The sequence below is a fragment of the Protopterus annectens genome, chromosome 8.part0 (genome assembly GCF_019279795.1).
Source record: "Protopterus annectens isolate FY-2018-M chromosome 8.part0, PAN1.0, whole genome shotgun sequence".
Lineage (NCBI taxonomy): Eukaryota > Metazoa > Chordata > Ceratodontiformes > Protopteridae > Protopterus > Protopterus annectens.
The window spans coordinates 1,410,818,017-1,410,831,869 of NC_056741.1; the positions used below are offsets into that span (position 1 = coordinate 1,410,818,017).

Below are 13,853 nucleotides of genomic sequence, written 5' to 3' on the forward strand. Positions count from 1 at the left end.
AAACGTAGAGTCGTTCCATTCCTTTATGGAATACCTTAACCAAGTGTGTGATTATTTCAAATTTACAGGTAATGGCAATCCAAATGAGATTTCCTTCTTGGATGTTCAACTTTCCAAGGATTCTGAAACTAACAAATTTCAATCCAGAATTTTCAGAAAACCCACGTTTTCCAATGATTATTTGGAATACTCAAGTAACCACCCCCCATATATTAAACGAAACATTGTTAAAGGACAAATGGTGAGGGTGGTAAGGATGTGTTCCAAGATGGAGTACGCAGAAGAGGAAACCAGATGGGTAATGGATATGTTCCTGAATAGGGGGTATCCATTGGACTTTTTGGAAGAAATCAGGAACCAGGTCATGAGTGAATGGAATAGCAGATATATTCCATTATTAGGGACGGGTGAGGAAGTCATGGAAAGAGATCCTAAAGACTTGAAGGATTTTACCCAGGCTATGGTTCTTACCTATGGGGAAACATCTGAAGAAGTAAAAAAGATTATCAAGAACAACTGGGTTATGTTTAAGGGGAATAAGGAAGTATTGGGAATACTGGGTAATGAACCCTTATTTACTTATAAAGTAAATAAAAATGTAAAGAATATTCTGGAACAGTTACCAAGGAAAGAAAAGAAAGGAAGGGACACATAAATGTGGGGCTTGTGAACAATGTAAATATATTTTGGAGACCCCCAAAGTGAGATTGGGCCCCTTCAGGATTGAGATCAACTTGGTATCTGGCTCTTGTACCACAACAGGTTTAGTTTATTTAGCCCTCTGTACGGTTTGCCAATGTTTCTACATTGGAAAAACAGAAAGAAGGTTGAACCGTAGGATTTATGAACACTGTTATAGTGTTATGAAAATGGACGAGAAAAATGCCCTATACAAACACATTAAAAGTAATCCTACCCATGGTTTTAAGTTTGGTATCCTGGAAATAGTTAGCAAGGAATCCCAGAGGGGGGGATTGGACCAACAAGTTGCTTAGGGTAGAAACTAGGTGGCAACTTATGGTCAATGCAAGTGAATTTCCAGGCACTCATGATGCTATTAGTATTAAACCTGAATTGAGATACAGAGCTAACAAAATAAAATGAAATAATTTAAAGTATAATATTTTATTGAATTTACCCCTTATAGTTTCTAAGTATCACATTTTCATCTCTATTTTATGTGTTTTTATGTGTTTTTATGTTTCACGTGTCATCAAATGATTTTTTAAATATTCCAATAACTATATACATAAATTAATAACACTGTGTTTTTTAGAGCTTAATGAGTTTATTAATTGATTAATTGATCTAAGGTATAAAAGCTGAGTGATTTCGGACAACTATTGTTCTGAGGAAGTCTACTTGACGAAAGCGCTTGACTCTTTGTTATTTTATACAATAAAGTGTGTTAAGAGTGTCTAATGATCGTAGCATCTTTCTTATCTGTTGGTTTCACGTGAGGGTACGGGGACTAGTTATCGGCTTGGAAGTGGTTTTCTTGGTTGCTGGTTTATTTGATGCTTCCCCACCAGTGGTTATTTCTTTGAGAGGTGTGCCTACTAAGGACATTCTAGAAGCAGCTACTTGGTCTTCTGTCCATACTTTCACAAAGCATTACAATCTACCTTTGTTTTCTAAATCCAGGGCCCATTTTGCTACTGCTTTTTTGCAGGCCCTTCTTACCAACCCTTAATCTGTGGTTATTCCTCCTCCCTTTTTTCCTGGGCTTTGGGAATCAACCCAATTGTTAGGACTGCAACAGTAAAACACGAAGAACATAGTACAGTTGTGTACACTTAACCGTAAATGTAGATGTTCGAGTGTACTCACTGTTGCAGTCTTGGATTCCCACCATCCATTACCCCTTTTTTCCTGAGGCACAGACTAGATCTAAAATTTTTGCATGGTATGTTTCCAGGATGTTTCCTTTCTGATCTAGCCTTCTTTTGGGGGCTCCTGACAGTTAAGGCAAGAAAAACTGAGGAAATGGTGTCTGCTGCCTCCCTTTATACCTGACGTTCTGACATAAGATTTACAGCCGACGGCAGCTGACATCATATACTGAGGACTCTGGTATTCGGGCCGACTTAGGGCTACCGGGAGCCGGATAACACAATTGTTAGGACTGCAACAGTGAATACACTCGAACATCTACATTTATGGTAAATGTACACAACTGTACTTTTCAGAGCCGTCCATGTCCCTTGGCGCTTTGGCCTTTGTAGGTTCAACCCACACTTCTGTTTCAAGGCTGCCTCCTCGGTATGGGGTGTGATCCCAGTTCTGAAGGGAGCTTATTTCAGTTCCAGGCTCCCATCCCTGTACGGGGGGGGGGGCAGCCATCTGAATCTTGGAGAAGGCCTTGTCCATTGGGGACTCTGTCTTTGCCATTCCTGTCAGGGCAACTGTCTACATCTCCTCGATCTGAGCTACCATCCTTCTCCCTGGGACAGAGGGCACAAAGGTCCCACGTTACTTCTTCGGACACTTTCCCAGATCATTCCCCCAAGGAAGTTCCTGTGAAGAAGTGCAAGAGGAAGCACTTAGACTTCCTGAAGGAGTCTTTCCCTGAAGATACTGATTTTGATGAAGGGGAAGGTTTCCCCAGGTCAGCCCCTCATAATGATTGCTTTAGGGACATCATAGAGGTCCTGAAACAGAGGGGTGGCTGGTCCTCCATACAACCTTCCTGGGAGTCAGTATACCTAGAGGCTTTTTGTGGCCAGCCCTCTACTTCTTGGATCTCCCTGCCTGGTGACAATCTCATTAAATAGATCACTCAGTGGGCGTGGAAGATGACCGACGCCATTGAGCTGATCCCCCAAAAGGCATGATCATATCTTAGCCCCTAAGGAGATGAGCTTCACTGGTCCAAAGGAATACCCATTGATGCCATGGTGATGGCGGCAACGAAAAGGGAACTTGACGAGGAAAGTCAGACTATCCATCCTCCTTACAGGAGACTAGGACTTTGGATAGATCTGGGAAGCGCATTTATGCTTCAGTGATCTTTGCTGTCAGGTGCTTGAATTATATGGTGCACTTTACAAGACTACAGAGGGATCTGATCAAGGAGCTGTGATACCCTTGAAGGAGCAGTGGCTGAAGGGGTATTGGGACAGTTACGTCTCAGCTAGCAACCCTTGATGCAATTTCTAATTCATCCATGATGGTGATTGCTCATGCTGCTGAAGGAACTTCCAGAGCAGCGGGTTCAGGCATAGCCATTAGAAAGCATTCCTGGATGCACTTGTGAGACTTTGCAGAGCCATTCAAAGCATTATTCAATGCTCCATTTGATGGATCTACCCTTTTTGATCCCAAGGTTAAAGACACTTTAGCCAGATGTGAAAAGGATGGTAAGACCATTTCTGCTGTAGGTGAACATTTCTCATCTCCTCAGAGGCCCTACTTAAGGAACCAGAGAAGTGGGAGACTATGGTTTAAAAAAATCCATTGGGTCTTTCCAGGATTCACATGGCAAAGACTTCCCTGGGGCAGAGAGGAGAGTAATGGAAGACACCGCCCCAGAGGCAGAAATGGACCACAAAACCAGGGGTCAAGAGAATCTTTCTCTGGTACATCCTACCAGCACCCCTGAGCAGGTACCCACTTGCCCTCCTCTGGAGGCAGTCGGGGGTTGACTTTCTCTGCACCAATCTGACTGGCAAACATTAACTACGGACATATGGGTGCAGGGAATAATATCCAGAGGTACTAAATACCACTATCCGTTTCCCCATCATCGTAGATGAAACTCCTGGATGTACCCACCCAGTCATAGGGAAGCAGCAGCTTTAGAGATTAAAAGACTGTTGGACAAAAGAGTCATCCAAGAAGTCCCACCAGACCAAACAGGATCCGGGTTTTACTCTAGGTTCTTCTTAGTGCCCAAAAAAATGGGACTAGAGACCATATTGGATCTCAGCCAGTTCAACAAGGCCATTCAGCAAACCAAATTCCGGATGGTCTCGGTACAGTCAATACTTCCATTCTTGGAAAAAGGTGATTGGATGTGCTCTGTAGACCTTCAGGACCCTTATTACCGTATAAAAATGGACAAAAGCTCCAGGGGGTATCTGCGCTTCCAGCTTGGGGGCAAGTCGTTTCCAATTCAGAGCACTGTCCTTTGGCCTCACCACAACCCTTATGAGTGTTCGCCAAATGCATGAGAGTAATAGAAGGTTATCTTAGACTGCTAGGATTTCGAGTATTTCCTTACCTCATCCACTGGCTCCTTACCGTTACCACCAGGCGTCAGAATGGGCAAGAGACTACACTCTACAGCTCTGTACATCTCTAGGCATAACCATAAATTTAGAGAAATCAAGCTTGCAACCCGCTCAGCAATTGGAATTTTTTGGAGCCCATTTAAACACTGTCTCATGATTTGCCTCACTCCCTCCAGAAAGACTTCAATGTATCATACAAGTTGGACAAATTTTACGAAACAAGAGAGTTCCAGCAAGACTAGTCCTACAAACATTAGGCTCCATGGCAGCATCAATCATTTTTGTTCCCCTAGTAAGGTATCACATGTGAATTTTGCAGTGGCTACTTGCTTCCCAATGGTCTCTGATGCACCTACCAATGTCTCACTTAATCTTGATTACCATTCACTGCAAACAGGATCTCACGTGGTGGCTCCATTCCAATCAGGTTCTCTTTGGTTGGCCATTCATTCTTCCCCAGCCCCAAGCCGTACTGACCACAGATGCTTCCCAGATGGGATGCAGTGGTGGGGGTCATTATCTGGGAAGACCAGTCCAAGGCATGTGGCCTCAATAGAGGCCAACTTGCACTTCACTGTTCTAGAGATGAGGGCAGTGCTGGTAGCATTGCAAGTATTCCAAGACATCTTCCCCCTAGGGACAGTAGCTATTCAGACAGACAACATGTCTGTAGTCTGGTACATCAACAAACAAGGGGGGACAAAATCTTGCCACTGTGTCAAGAAGCATTCAGTTTGGCAATTGGGCGATTTCTTCCAACCTCTTTCTCACAGCAGTGCACATCTTGGGGAGCACCAGTCTGATAGCAGTCCAACTGAGGAGAACCATGCTCATGCCTCACGAGTGATCTCGCATTCCTGTGGTGACAAAATGGATTTTTCATCACTGAGGCCAGCCTTGCTGCAATCATTTTGTGTGTCCCCTAAACAAGTGCAGCAGTAACTTTGCCCTAATCACCCTTCCAGGCTAGTCATCCAGAGACATTGGTCTCCACAATTGGTCCCAGGTCTCCTCTGTGCCTTTCCCCTGACTCCATAGATATCCCAGTTTCTAAAGAAAGCCAATAGGTCGGGGAACTCAGTAATCCTCATTGCCCCATTCTGTCCTTGACAAGTTTGGTTTCCCTTCCTTTGGCCTTATCTTCTTCAGAAATCGTGGATTCTGGTCCCAGCTCTAGATCTGCTGTTTCATCTGGAGGACATGGTTCATCCGATACTCCAGTATCTCAAGCTCACAGCTTGGCTTCTGCACTTCCCATGGTTGCCAGGTATCCTTCCCTTTCTTCTCCTGTCCGGCATATTATTGTCGCTCATCACAAACCTTCTACTAGGATGCTGTATCAAAGTAAATGGGAAAAATTTGCTAATTGGGCCCATGACAATGGACTAGATCCTTATACCAGTCCTATTCATAAGGTATTGGATTTTCCTGCTATCTTTTACCAGTTTGGTTCCTCTGCTTCAGCAATTAAAGTTCACCTAGCGGCAAGTTTCCAACTATCATTTAGGTCTTAATGGTGCATCTCTAATGTCACACAAAAGTTGTAAAGCATTTTTAAAGGTATCCAAATGTTAAGACCTCCATTCAAGGAAACCCATTCCTCCTTGGGATCTAACTTTAGTTCTTCAGGCCCTAATTATGAACCCTTTCGGACCATTAACGGCTTGTGACTTAAAATATTTATTTTGGAAAATTTTATTTTTGTAGACTATTACATCTGCCAGAAGAGTATCTGAACTTCAGACCTTATCCTGCAAACCTCCCTATTTAATATTCCACAAGGACAGAGTTGCCCTTAGGACAAATCCAACCTTTTTACCTAAGGTTGTCTCGGAATCTAACATTAAGTAAACTCTTCAACTGCCAGTCTTCTTCCCTAATCTTTCTAACAAAGGGGAATATGCCCTTCATTTGCTAAATGTCCACAGACAATTACTATTCCATCTTCACAGAACAAAGGATTTCAGAAAATCTGACCAATTATTTGTGGCATTCTCTCTATCATTAGGTAATCCAGTTTCAAAGGTTACCGTGGCCAAATGGCATTGAGACTGCATAGCTTTCATCTGTTATTCTAGAGGACTCCAGCTTTCACATCCAGTTAAAGCCCGTTCAACGAGAGCAATGGCAATTCTGCAGTTTTACATGCATCTTTGGGTGATATCTGTGCAGCAGCCACTTGGTCTTCTCCTCGTACCTTTATTACTCATTACAAATTGGATCCGGTCTCGAGGGGACAGGCATAATTCGGCTCAATGGTACTTACCAATATTTTTCCTTGAGACCTCCCAAGACTTAAGTAGCTGGGGACTCTGTCCCACTGTCAAAGATTGAGTAAAGGTTGACAGCACCAGATAAAGAAGTTATGTCTTAACATAGTTTTCCATCTATGTTGTCGATTTTCACTAATCCCTGATATCCCCCACCTTCCTTCCCCCAATCTGAGACTCTTACTGGACCAGATTTTCCATAGCTAGCTTCATATGAGGGACACACATCTGGTCTATGACTAGTATACCTATTATTTTGACTATAATTTCCACTTGTCTGTCTACCACTATGTTGGGCAAACTCGATCTGAGGAAATTTTGAGGGGAGCATTATGGGTAGAGCCTGGCTCAAGAGTTTGGTAGGCACGAGCTGGAGTAAAATGGCTGAGTCAGTTCCAAGGCTCGGAACAGAGCCCACTGTCAAGAATTAGTGAAGATGGACAACACAGATGGAGCGTTATGATAAGACATAACTTTTTATTGCATGGGAAATTGCCAGTTACCCCCAGTCTGGCCCTCGTAACTGATGGACAGAGGTCAGCAGTAAATAAATGAATCCCCAAGTAACATACATAATCTCCTCATAACCCCCTAGCTATCTCTTTACTAATATACCCCACATATAGGTGTCCAAGGAACTGTGGGACAAAACTAGCGGAGGTGGCATGGCTGGGCTTGTAGTATGAACCTATCCTTTCTGAAATGATTTGTCTTCCCTAATGACTGTTGTATTGTAGCCACTTCCCATTCCTTAAATTCTTCTTCTTGAAACAGATAGGTTGGAAAGTGCAATACTTTCTCAATTTTACATCATTACTCTGCATATCTACCTTTTTATTGGTGCATGATCTAAAATATTATTTGGTATATGTCATAGCTTTTGATAAATACAAGTGTTTATGGAAGGGAATATACAACAAATGATAATAGATTTCTAAAAAATATATGGGAGAATATTTGGAAATTTTGGATTGGGAGATGTGAATTTAATAGCAGGAGCTTTGACAGTATTTGCATATTGCTCTCCAAAGTACAATAACTGGGGTGTATTAATTTTCACAGGAGCATGGGTAATTAATTGAAAACTTTGAAAGGCATCACATAACTATTTCAGATCCTGCGCAGGGTAATAAAGAAAAAAAATGAGACTGTCGCTTTCCTTCTTATCTGTTAAAAGACAGGAAGTTGGGTAGTGAAAATAATTTAAGAGTTACTAGGGAGGATAGAAATCCCTTCAGAAGGGAATAGCTGGGGAACGGAAAAAAATAAAAATTGTTTTTAAAAATATGGTAGAAATTACAGAATGAGAGAGAGGTATGGACAAGAAGTAAAATGTATTATTTAGAGAGGTGGAGAAAGATTAAAGTACTGCAGAAGTGTGGGGATCTCACAGGACAAGAAGATAAATGGTTGTCTAGTGCTAAAGGGAAAAATAAGTGAATATTTGAATAATATGCTGAAATTTAAAAGGTCGCTGTTAAGCAAGAATTTTTGATAACACCTCTAGAGCACAAAAGCTCATTGCACAATGACTTGGCAACAGGTGGTAGAAGGGGCTAAGACACTTGGGGAGCTTATGACAAGAAAAATAACCGGAGATCCTTTAGAGATACTAGAAATATTTTGAACAACCTGTGAAAATTTATATAAAACAAAGGCACAAATTGAAATGTTTATGGAAGACTTATGTATGCCAAGATTAGAGGAAGGTAAGGTCCAAAAATTTATAGCTAAGGGCTTCTATGATGGTTGCACACTGATCAGCAGCTTAATTTCATCTCTTCCGATGTGAAAACAAAAACTGATAAATAACAGCTAGTGAAATTGTCATTTTGGGTAAAATTAAGTTACTGGTTAGTAAGTACACTGCCTGGATTCCAGCAAAGAGAAGATTTAGAGAACCTGAAACAAAATCTGCCAGAAAAGGTGAAGTGAAAACACTGGCTGGGAAGAATCTTGCAGTTCATTACAAAGCAGTTCTAGCTTTGATACAAGAGATGGCTTCCAGTAATTTGCAGGATAAAATAAATCATATGTACTTAGAGGTGCTTATAATAAATGAAACATTAAAGGAATATATATATATATATATATATATATATATATATCTATATCTATCTATCTATATATATATATATATATATATATATATATATATATATATATATATATAAAATATAAACTCAAACAGTTGGGAAAATGCAAGAAGGTTTAAGTAACTATTCAGATGAACTAATGTTGTTGTCTTTCGGCTTTTCCTGGTTAGGGGTCACCACAGCAGAACTCCGGTCTGCTAATGATTGGCAGTAGATTTTTACGTGCCGAGTTGCTGGCCCTGACGCACAACCTTCAACGAAGGTACCCCCATTCACGCACGTCTCCACACAGAAGACGCTCTAGCTGAGAATCGAACAGGACAACGTCTTACTGTGAGGCGACAACACTACCGCAGCACCACCACCGCAGTTGACTGCAAAAAAAAATCAGAAGATGGAATAAAGCAAAAGCATACTGAGTATAAGACTTCTCAAGAAGAGGTGTTTCAAAAAATGGCAGAAGAGAAAGCAGCATGCACAGAAAACCTGAGATTTTCAGCTGTATAGGAGAAATTGGAAGGAATAGACTATCACTTTTATGAAAGCATAAATAAGCAACTGGACTGGTATTCCACAGTAGGATTTATTAATTGAAAGTGCATATTGTGTTTGCTCCAAACATGGTCATGAGAAAGCAGCCAAGACCTACATTAGTAAAGATGCAAAAATACCAGCAGGAGTATTTGATCTTGACAAAACTGTGGGAGAATAGGAAAGTATTACAGAGAGTTTGTGGAAAATTATTGCTTCTTTTCTGCCTGATATATGGTGGATAAATTTATCCCAGCAACGGGGGAATGTTGACAGGCTGGTGTGAGATGCAAGCTGCTGTATCCAGTTGTTTCAGAGTACTTTTTTCTGCAGGATCAAAGACATTTTACAATGCAGAACCAGCAAAGGAGGAAATACATTTTATCCAACAACTGAGCCAGCAAACAGAAGGGGGCTCTGCTTCTCATTCTTCTGACAATAAAGCTGATAGTGAGACTTTACCAGTAAAACCTTTCCAGTATTCCAAAGGCAATGCTCAAGACACAGAAAAAAAGCACCAGAGTTGAAAAGAATCAGGAATACTTTGGACTTGAACCAGAGTCTGTTGTTGGGAGCTTTGGACTTGAACCAGAGTCTGTTGTTGGGAGATGAAGATGAACAGTATGAAGACCAGCAACACTGATCTTAGTGAATAAATGGGAAGACTATAAAGTATTAATCAGTATATATTCATTTGAGCGTACACACCAATCTCGAACTGAGGTAACGCCGAAACAGAAAGTCGAATTTGAAAGTGGTGAACACTCGGAATGTTGTACAAAACACCAAATGCGACATTTCCGACTGCTCTACCACCTAAACAAGTGCTACCATGGGTCACAAAGGGGGGGGGGGTATTGTGTGTTTCAACTATCTCTGGTTTGCAATTGTGCGAACCTGCTGTACTGCTTTTGACATTTGTTACGTCGACAAGGTAACGGATGACGAAATGAATGTATACCGTATTAATCATATTGTGAAGTATAGTTTTGCAAGAAAAAGTGGCCGAGAAAGATTGGACATCTGCTGAATTTGTTAAACTTGTGAATGGACTGTAAAGTATGTACCCTACTTGTCATTAATATTTAGGAGGAGACTAAAAGGTAAAAAAAACTGTAAGAAAGACCATTTTCTTAGTATTTTTTCTAAAACATTTCCTAACATAATGTATATTTGGGGTATTTTAAATGTGGAATAATCTTTTCAGTGTCTGTTTTATATGTAAAGATTTAAAATAAGCAAGTACTTTTTTAATTGTAAAAATGTAGGCTTTACAGTATAATGGGAAGAAAGGCTGCACAGAAGTAAGATTAAGTTAGTATGCTGTGATCCTAGGGTGGGGGTGTAAAAGTGCATTAATTATATTTTATGTAGAATTAAGATAATTTCTCTTTCTCTCTCTCTTTTTTTTTTTTTTTTTTTTTTTTTACAAGTCTTAATGCCTCAATTAAAGCCCTAGTCGTAAGATTTAAAGCTTTTTTTTGTAAGCAAGCAGGCTTGGAAAATAAGACAATGATGAAAACCATGAAAAATACTAAGTTCTTTGTATCCTCAAAGATGTTGGCTTGTTTTCTTCCATTAACAAATGTTCTCAGTGGGAGCCAGTCTTTAGCTGAAGGGAGTTGTACATTCTGCTCTAAGTGAAATTGCAAAGATGGTAGCTGCATTTTTCTCATTGCTGACTACTTTTACATAGAGGTGAGCTGTTTGCTGGTGCAAGCAATTAATCTTTTTTTTTTTTTTTAAACGCCTTTATTGAATTACCACTCTACTAACAAATTAATGTTAGCAAACAGTATATGTCACATATATAGATATATATCGTATAACCTAAGCAACATTACATAAATTATTCAATTCCTGGCCCTTTTTTAAACTAGAAACATTTTTATTAAACCATCACTTAAGACCCAGGCAAGCACACATTTATATAAATGAAAACAAACCACATCAATGCAATCTTAGTTGCAAGCATTTTACATCACAGACCATACTGACGCATTCCCTGTTGCGAACATTATACATTAGTTATAATCTACCCAATCATTTTCAGTCAGATGCTAAATAGCTCATTTAAGTCCTACCTTCTTTTAAACTTCATTCCTCCACTGTATGTGGTGTTCTTACAATTCCCATTTTTTCCTATGTAGTTTGTTCCTACCCTTTTCTAAAGATCTCAGTTCCAGTTGTTTTATCTTCACTATATTCACTGTTTCTAATATAGTTGGTTTAGATATGGATTCCCATTTTCTAGTAGTTTTTTTGGCAGCTACAATGATTAGATACAGCAAGGCCTTACCATGCGTAGGCAATTCCAATTCTGTATCATAGCTCAGAAAAATAATCTCCCTCATCTCACCAGTCTACCCACCCAGCATCTCTGGCAGTACATCTCGCAGGGAATCCTTAGTCCGCCAACCCACCACACTCCCTGAAAATATGTTTCCAAGTACTCTTTCTTCCCCGTCACACCTCCAACATTTGCTGTCTACCTGAGGGTAAAAAATCATTGGAGTCTACCTGGGGTATAAAAATATCTGCGTAAGCATTTCCAAGCAAAAATCTTAAATCTTCTATATTCTGATTGTGTTGCATATTTGGGAGACGTACTTGTATCTTCCCATTGTTTAGTTGTGACTTACTTATCCAGTCTCTCCCAATTCTTTCTAACTGACTCTGATTCTTACAGTTGTCATCAAGCAATTAATCCTGAGATGTCTTAGCATTCTTTGCTAAGGGAAATGCAAAATTTAAAGTTACAATGGCAAGCAATGTAGTGAAAAATAATGTTTGGAATTATGGGAAGTGAATAAGAGGGAGGAGTTTCCCTAGTTGCTTGAATTGCTTGCATTTAGTAAAACAGTGTACAGTTTAGTTTTATTTAAAGATGGGCTATGCATTTTTCTTAGAGCATAAAGATGTTTTTCTGGAAGCATACAAAGCTGCTTTTAATGTGGAAGGGCAGCGGACATACAAAAATAACAGATAACAGTCAGTGTTAGGTGTAAAAACAAGTTGTAACATGCTTGGGAATCTTTAATTTTAGGTTAGGTAAAATTAAGATAAAAATGCAGGGTAGTGATGTAAAAATTATTCACTGGCACTTTCCCCACCTATCTGTTAAAAAGAGAGGAATTTAATGAAATGGGTAGTAGAATTATTCAACATTTATTAGGTTTATAGGTTTATAGATTAGTACTAGGCTAACTGCCCTTGCGAGCCATTTTAAGCCTAGCCAATTATCCCTTATGATTAGATAAGATGAAAGTTTTCTCAGAAGTGATAACTTATGAGTGGAATAAAATGAAAATGGGAATTTAAAGTAGTGCAGAAATAAGAAATAAAGATGCAGTTAAGAAGTAACAGGAATTACTTGGAGGGGGTGAGAAAGGTGTTAAACAGAAAATAAGATAATATTTGGTTAATATACATGAGTTTAGAAAGATTATCATTAGGCAATTATTTTTATAGCAACTCTGGGAGACACAATCTTACCACAGCATTTAGAAAGTAGAAAGGGGCGTCACCAAACTTACCAAGCCTAAAATAGAAGAAAAATAACCAGAGATCCTATGGCGGTATTAGAGAAATCTCAGAAATTTTATAAAAAAAATTGTATAAAGCAGAGGCAGCTTGAATCCAAGGAAGAGTGCAAATGGAAATTTTGATGGAATACTTAATTATGCCAAGGTTAGAATATGAGGCTGAACAACTAATAGTTAAGATAGGAGGAAACAAGATAAAAATGGTGATGTATAACCAGTCTACAGAAAAGTCTCCTGGAGCAGATAGTGTTGTGGACGTTGGAAGGAAATAAACTGATAAAGATCTGGAAGATTGTAACTGTATTTTAAAAGGATGGGAAACATCAACAACGTGGAAGAAAAGCAGTGGTGGCTCTATTAACCAAGGATGGTAAAATACCCATCAGACCCAGCTTCATATAGGCCCATTTCAGTTTTAAACAGTGATTATAAAGTGTTGTCAATACTAGCTAAAAGAGTGGCAAATGTTTTGCCAAAACTTGATAGATATGGATCAGTGTGTTTTCTGGAGGGGAGGCAGACATTTGACAGTAACAGAGTAATTATGATCCAGGAGGAAGCAGAACGCAAGAAAGTACCATTGCTGTTGGTGGGTCTTGATGGCAGAGAAACCATTCAACAGAGTTAGCTGGATTTTAAGAGTAGGGCAATGGAAGCATGTGCAATCTCTAATGCAGTAATGAAGATGATCTACGAAGGAATGGGGTCAAAAATTAGTGGTAGGGTTACTCTCTGTTAAGTTGTATCTATAAGAGGAATCTAGCAAGGATGTCCTCCCCTTTTTTTGCTTTATATTTAGAGAGACTGCCAATAGGGGAGTCAGAAATTCAAGGATATAATTGGTATGGTAATCAAGAAAAGTCTGTTTTATTTGCAGATGATATTATTTTGTACCTGGTAAATCCAGAAAAAGACATTTCAGTATTGTGGAACATTTTGAGACCATTTCAAAACTTTTTGGGATATAAAATTAATGAAGATAAAACAAAAGCTATAGTCATAACGTATGTACATGCACATAATGTGGTTCAGCAGTACCCATATTTATGGGGACATGATAAAAGGAAGTATCTACTAGTATGGATTAAAAAGGCTTCTGTTATGGCAGCTAAGGATATATGGGAGGAGACTAAAAAGGTAATACAAAACTGATAAACTGGAAACTCTTGTTAATGGATG

General features: G+C 39.5%; 1 protein-coding gene across 2 annotated transcripts in view; it reads left to right on the forward strand.

Moving 5' to 3' along the window:
* The window catches only part of ARHGEF12 (Rho guanine nucleotide exchange factor 12), a 3,716,336-nt gene that overhangs the window by 1,978,072 nt on the left and 1,724,411 nt on the right, over positions 1-13,853 (forward strand). The gene's annotated exons all lie outside the window — the stretch shown is intronic.